The sequence below is a fragment of the Camellia sinensis genome, chromosome 9, assembly GCF_055761805.1.
Source record: "Camellia sinensis isolate YWXY chromosome 9, ASM5576180v1, whole genome shotgun sequence".
NCBI classification, from domain to species: domain Eukaryota; kingdom Viridiplantae; phylum Streptophyta; class Magnoliopsida; order Ericales; family Theaceae; genus Camellia; species Camellia sinensis.
The window spans coordinates 33,202,711-33,209,106 of NC_138969.1; the positions used below are offsets into that span (position 1 = coordinate 33,202,711).

Consider the following 6,396-nt stretch of genomic DNA (forward strand, 5'->3'; position numbering starts at 1 on the left):
ACTTGTTTTATTAAATACCAGGGATCAACCCCGATCAAAGTTGTACAAAAAGGAGTTGAAGCTATAAGTGCTCACTCCAAAAAAAAAAAAAAAAAAAAAAAAAAAAAAAAAAAAAAACAAACAAACAAACAAACATAAGAAAACCAAAAGAGGGAGAGTAGCATCTTCTCAGTTTTTCGGCAGCAACTCGGCGGAGAAGATTACAACCAGCTTCATTTGCACACAGTTTACCATCAGCTGCCTCGTTTCATCTTTACTCCTTCGAAGCTTTTGAAGACTCTGCCTCAGCCTTGGCAGAACTTCCAAAGGAGATTATTCCTCGCCGGCCATCAAATTGGTTGTGCGAAGAAACTCCGAATCGAGTCACGGAGGTCGTTAGTCGTTTCAATTCTTTGTTCTGCTTTTTCAGCACACCAATTTCTACCCGAGCGTCTTTGTACATACGTTGGAGGAGGGAGAGTTGTGCATTTAACCGATGTACCTCACACATCCTGTTCTGCAGTCGACGGGACAAGTTGGAGACCGCTGTCACAGTCTCCACGCATGACCTCAGCGTATACGAGTTTGCTTCGATGTCAGATTGTGCCGCCATGATTTGTTCAACTGACATCGCTGGAAAGTTGAAAACAGGGGAAGGAGGAGGAGCCCGTGGTTGAGGTTCAGGGGAGTCAGAATTGGTCATCTCTATCGTGGACTCGTTCAGGTCTGGAAAAAGAGTGAGAGAACCATGTGAAGAGGCCATGACAGAGGAGAGTAATGCAAAAGAAAGAGGTTGTAGAGTGGTGGCAGAGAAAGTTTGCAGGCTTTGGCTCTGCTTCTCTCTCGCAGGCCTCAACTTAAGAAGAGAGCGAAGGAGAAGACAAAGAGGGAAGAAGGCTGAGATGATCATTGACAATCGGGGCACGATTGGATAGCCTGTCGGTCAGGCGCCGCGATTGTTGAAATCGTGCGCCAGACACAACGCTCGAAGAAGATGACGGAAGAGAGAGTGAGACAAAAACAGAGAGAGAGGCGGGAGAATTGTATATTTATACATATATGTATATATATTGTATATCTATGTATTATATATATTTGTTTGAACGTTTTAGTTACAAGAGTGGCTTGGGTTCAGTGGTTTGGCTCAGTGGTTGAAGGCTGGAAGGTTGAGCCCGAGGTCAGGGGTTCGAACCCCACAAACAAATGTTTCTTTTGTTTTGTTTTGGTCTTATGTATATATATGTCTCATATACCTATATATATATGTTTGTTTGAATATTTTGTCACAAGAATGGCATGGCTCAGTGGTCGAGGACTCGAAGGCCAAACTTGAGATCAGAGGGTCGAACCCCCGTGTCTATGCATTTTTCATTTTTCCTTTCTTTTTTTTGCGTGTTTTGCGTACGTGCGTTGACGTCAGCGAACGGAATATGCCTCCTCAGTAACGGTATCTTTCCGTTGATGGCTGCAAACAGAATATTCCCCGAATCTATGTATGTATACCGTACATGCATGTCTGTGTATATTGTCGTATTTGTATGTATTTTGTCTGTACATAGTATATGTATACGGTATTTGGTTCGAGCATACAATTCCTCCTTACATTCTGTGCATCTAACGCATAATAAAGCACCTATCGCACAATTTCGATTCCATCGCACTGTCTTGTGCAATTTCAATTTAATCGCACTATCTTGCGTATCACACCATCTTGTGCACTCCCTAGGTCTAGGAGACCTTAAATCCTCTGAAGGTGCAATTCCTTTGGTGTTTGTCGTGCCCGAACGACTTCAATGGTCTAAGAATGGTCTAGGAGACCTTAAATCCTCTAAAGGTGCAATTCCTTTGGTGTTTGTCATGCCCGAACGACATCAGATGGTCTGGTATAGCCACCTGCCTGTGATTGCAATGAGTTCCTAGGAGACCAACTGCGACGGTGGAAACTAGAGTTCGAATGGCGATGCCTAGAACGCAAAAGGTTTGGAATTTCCGAGACTAAAGTCTGGTTTAAATACCCAAGGGTGTATCCCCGGCTTGAAATCTGTATGGCAGCCCCATAGGTTGAGATAGCGTGTATGCGCCTCAATTCTGGATACTGAACCAACCTAGTCTGTCACCCCGTTGGAGAATAGGGAAAGTTGTGAATATGATCAGGAAGAAAAGCGACATCGGTGGCTTCTACATGTAGAGGTTACCCCTTGTCATTCTACCATACCTTCTTCCACTTGCGTGAGACGCGTTTGGATTTCGAATCCACCTTTACTCCTTTCACGTGAAACGTGATGTTTACATGGTTAAAACCTTCCCTCTCTCCGTATAAAATACGTTGAGATACGCCTGTTGGTTACACCATTGTCATTTTTCACTTGGTTAAAACCTTCCCCCTCTCCGTATAAAATACGGTTAGGTACGCCTGTTGGTTACACCATTATCATTCTCGTAACCTTCCCTCTCTTCGTATAAAATACGTTGAGATACGCCTGTTGGTTACACCATTATCATTCTCATTGGTTAAAACCTTCCCTCTCTTCGTATAAAATACGTTGAGATACGCCTGTTGGTTACACCATTGTCATTTTCTCTGGTTAAAACCTCCCCTCTCTCCGTATAAAATACGTTGAGATACGCCTGTTGGTTACACCATTGCCATTTTCTCTGGTTAAAACCTTCCCTCTCTCCGTATAAAATACGTTGAGATACGCCTGTTGGTTATACCATTGTCATTCTTATTGGTTAAAACCTTCCCTCTCTCCGTATAAAATACGTTGAGATACGCCTGTTGGTTACACCATTGTCATTTTCTACTTGGTTAAAACCTTCCCCCTCTCCGTATAAAATACGGTTAGGTACGCCTGTTGGTTACACCATTGTCATTTTCTCTGGTTAAAACCTTCCCTCTCTCCGTATAAATACGTTGAGATACGCCTGTTGGTTACACCATTGTCATTTTCTACTTGGTTAAAACCTTCCCCCTCTCCGTATAAAATACGGTTAGGTACGCCTGTTGGTTACACCATTGTCATTTTCTCTGGTTAAAACCTTCCCTCTCTCCGTATAAATACGTTGAGATACGCCTGTTGGTTACACCATTGTCATTTTTCACTTGGTTAAAACCTTCCCCCTCTCCGTATAAAATACGGTTAGGTACGCCTGTTGGTTACACCATTATCATTCTCGTAACCTTCCCTCTCTTCGTATAAAATACGTTGAGATACGCCTGTTGGTTACACCATTGTCATTTTCTCTGGTTAAAACCTTCCCCCTCTCCGTATAAAATACGGTTAGGTACGCCTGTTGGTTACACCATTGTCATTCTCGTTGGTTAAAACCTTCCCTCTCTCCGTATAGAATACGTTGAGATACGCCTGTTGGTTACACCATTGTCATTCTCTTTGGTTAAAACCTTCCCTCTCTTCGTATAAAATACGTTGAGATACGCCTGTTGGTTACACCATTGTCATTTTCTCTGGTTAAAACATTCCCTCTCTCCGTATAAAATACGCTGAGATACGCCTGTTGGTTACACCATTGTTGTTCTCCTTGGTTAAAACCTTCCCTTTCTCCGTGACACATTTGCATGTGATCTTGTGGCACATTTAATGCAATGCATCCCCTGTTATATTTCATATCATTTGCACGAAGCTTGCCTCTTCATTGTTGTCATCTTCATATCTTTATCATCACTCCATGGCATGATATTGCATTGCATAATCATGAATTTTCAAACAACTGGCTTCGCAAAGCGTGTAAGTCCAACCTTCAAACTGCATTTTTGAGCATGTCACTTCCATTCTGCCCCTGAACTACGCTGGTTTGATTCCTTGTAAAAGGATACGTAGGCAACCTTCGGGTTCAACAACTTGCATTGCATCTTGTTTGTTTGCCCAAGTCTTACGGCCTTGTCAAAAGGGTCGTCTTTGGGCTTTGACATTCACTCACGTCATGAAATGACTTTGAGCTCTGTCAAAGAGGGGCAACTGTAGACACCCCATTTTGACCGGCCCTAAGACTCGGGCGCTTTCTTTTGATTACCCGATGATGACAATTAGAATGTGTTTCTCACAAAATTCTCAGTAAGAAAGATGGAATTTAAGTTTTAATCCCAACCTTCACCCATTTTTTTGGCCAAACTATTTTATACCTTAAAACCCTCTTTTCAAAATATGTTTTTTTAAATGTTTCTACGATGTCCCGAGGCTTCTATTTCGATTAAAATATTGCACTTTTCAGTAAACCGAGTAAGGACAAAGTGGAAATAAATGGAAGGGAGGTGAAATTTTTGAAAAATATTTAAAAATATCTTCTTTATAGGTTTGGAGTTGAAGGAAATAGGAGGGGATGAAAGAAAGCTGGTTTAGGAAAAGGATGAGTATCAAATCATTAAGAAGGAAATGAGCAGTCTTCACTAAATTAGGCATTTCTGTTTGTACACTTAGAATTTAAATGTGAGGCTACCACCATTAGAAAGTAGACTTCTGGGGCTTCAATTTAGACCCAAGAACCACCTTAGACCAAGTCCAAATAAGGGAGATATGCCCATTTGAAGTTGAGCTTAAGAGCAGATTTTGTTGATCCAGCCCGAGACAGCCTTCACTAAATTAGGTATATCTCTTTGTACACTTGGAATTTAAATGTGAGGCCTCCACCATTGGAAAGTAGACTTCTGGGGCTTCAATTTGGACCAAAGAACTGCCTAAAACCAAGTCCATATGGGGGAGATATGCCCATTTGAAGTTGGGCTTAAAAGCAGATTTTGTTGATTCGACCCAAAACAACAATAGCCCATTTTTCTTGGTTTTGGTTCGGTTGGGACAACCCATTTACCCATTTTTTGAGCCATTCAAGTGCATCCACTCATCCTCCATTATACCTAATCATCCTCCATAGTCAAAAAGATATTTTGTTTGCATCCATAAAGGAGTATCCCATGCAACCACCTTGAAAATTTGCCCTCCTATCACATTCTTGTCTCCCACCTTGTCTCCCACCTTCTTTTTGACCTTTACTCTCCCTCATTGCCTATATAGAATGATCATATTGTAAGAGAGGGAGAGGACCACGAAATTGAAGAGAAAGGAGTGAGAAAAGAGTGAAAAAAGAGAGAAAATTTGAGTTGTTTAGCCAAAAATATTTCTATCTTCCATATACACCCCATACCTTCCATAGCTACTGAAATTCCTCATTTCCATACACCAAAACCACTCCAAAAATTCTGATATAGCCAAAGATCAATCGCCTCGATCATAAGGAAGAATGTTTAGTGATTGAAAGTGAGAAAAACTTGAGAGTTAGCCACTTTCCATACCACAAACTCCATAAACTCCATAATTTCGAATTGAGGATTTGAGAACACACTTCCTACACTTGAGGGTGATCAAGAGGAAGTTTGGAAATCAAGAAGTTCAATCTTTCTTTGGAAGGTGAATTTTTAATCTTCCATTTTCTTATATTTTATATTTATATTCTTGCTTCTTATTTCATTGTGTTTTGTTATAATCCAAGTAGTTTGTTTATCTCATATTTATTTTCTTACTTTATATTTCATAGTGTGTTGTTATAATCCTAGTGGTTTGTTTCGCTCATAATTATTTATTTATTTATTTTTATTCGCATACTTTAATTTCATATTAGTTTTGTTGTAATCTTGCATGTTTTACCTCATATTTATTTATTTATTTTTTTTTTTTCGTGTATTAGTCTCATATTAGTTCCGTTATAATCTTGCATGTTCTATCTTATATTTGTTTTATTGCTTTAGGTTTATATTGTGAGTTTGCACTTTTTATTTTTTTATTTTTTATTTTTCTTTTCTTTTTTAATCTAACCGGTAGTGGTTAGTTGAGCCACCTACATATTTTTTTTGTTTGTTCCTTTTCTTGGTTTTGCAACAAGACAGGTTTTGCTTGGCCTAGTTCGCCGGCCGGCCTATTTGGCCGGTCGGTTAGCTTCTTCCGAACAAGATGGCGTAATCTCCCAATATTGACCAATTTCCGCCGGCGGTTCTAAAGAACATGAAGCTTTTATTTTATTTATTTATTTTATTTTGAGTGTATTGTGAGGTTTTTATTTTGTTGTAATATTCTCCTCATCCCTCTCTAATTTGGTTTGTAATTATTCTTTAAATGTTGTAATAATTCCCCGCCCCTCTTCTTTCTATCCCGTTCTTTTACTCGCTTTCTTTATTTGTACATAAACATCATATTTATTTTTCATCATAGTTATGCTTTGCATCCATGTTTCATGCATCTTGATTCGGCTAAGTTTGCATTTGTGGATTTAATCAATTCCTATGTGATTATGTGCGCTACCTCATGTTCTTGAGATGATTCACATATCATATTTTAGAAGCCGAATCTTTAGTTGCATCTCATGAGTGAATTGCATTAGGATTTTGTATATAAGATCATGCATATTTTA

General features: G+C 39.6%; 1 long non-coding RNA gene across 1 annotated transcript; it reads left to right on the forward strand.

Annotated features, from left to right (window-relative positions):
- The first annotated feature begins 5,032 nt into the window (after nucleotides 1-5,032).
- LOC145798542 (uncharacterized) lies at nucleotides 5,033-6,135 on the forward strand. Its single transcript, XR_014339528.1, has 2 exons — nucleotides 5,033-5,399; nucleotides 5,876-6,135. It is a non-coding gene; the product is annotated as an uncharacterized LOC145798542 (long non-coding RNA).
- Nucleotides 6,136-6,396: the final 261 nt, after the last annotated feature.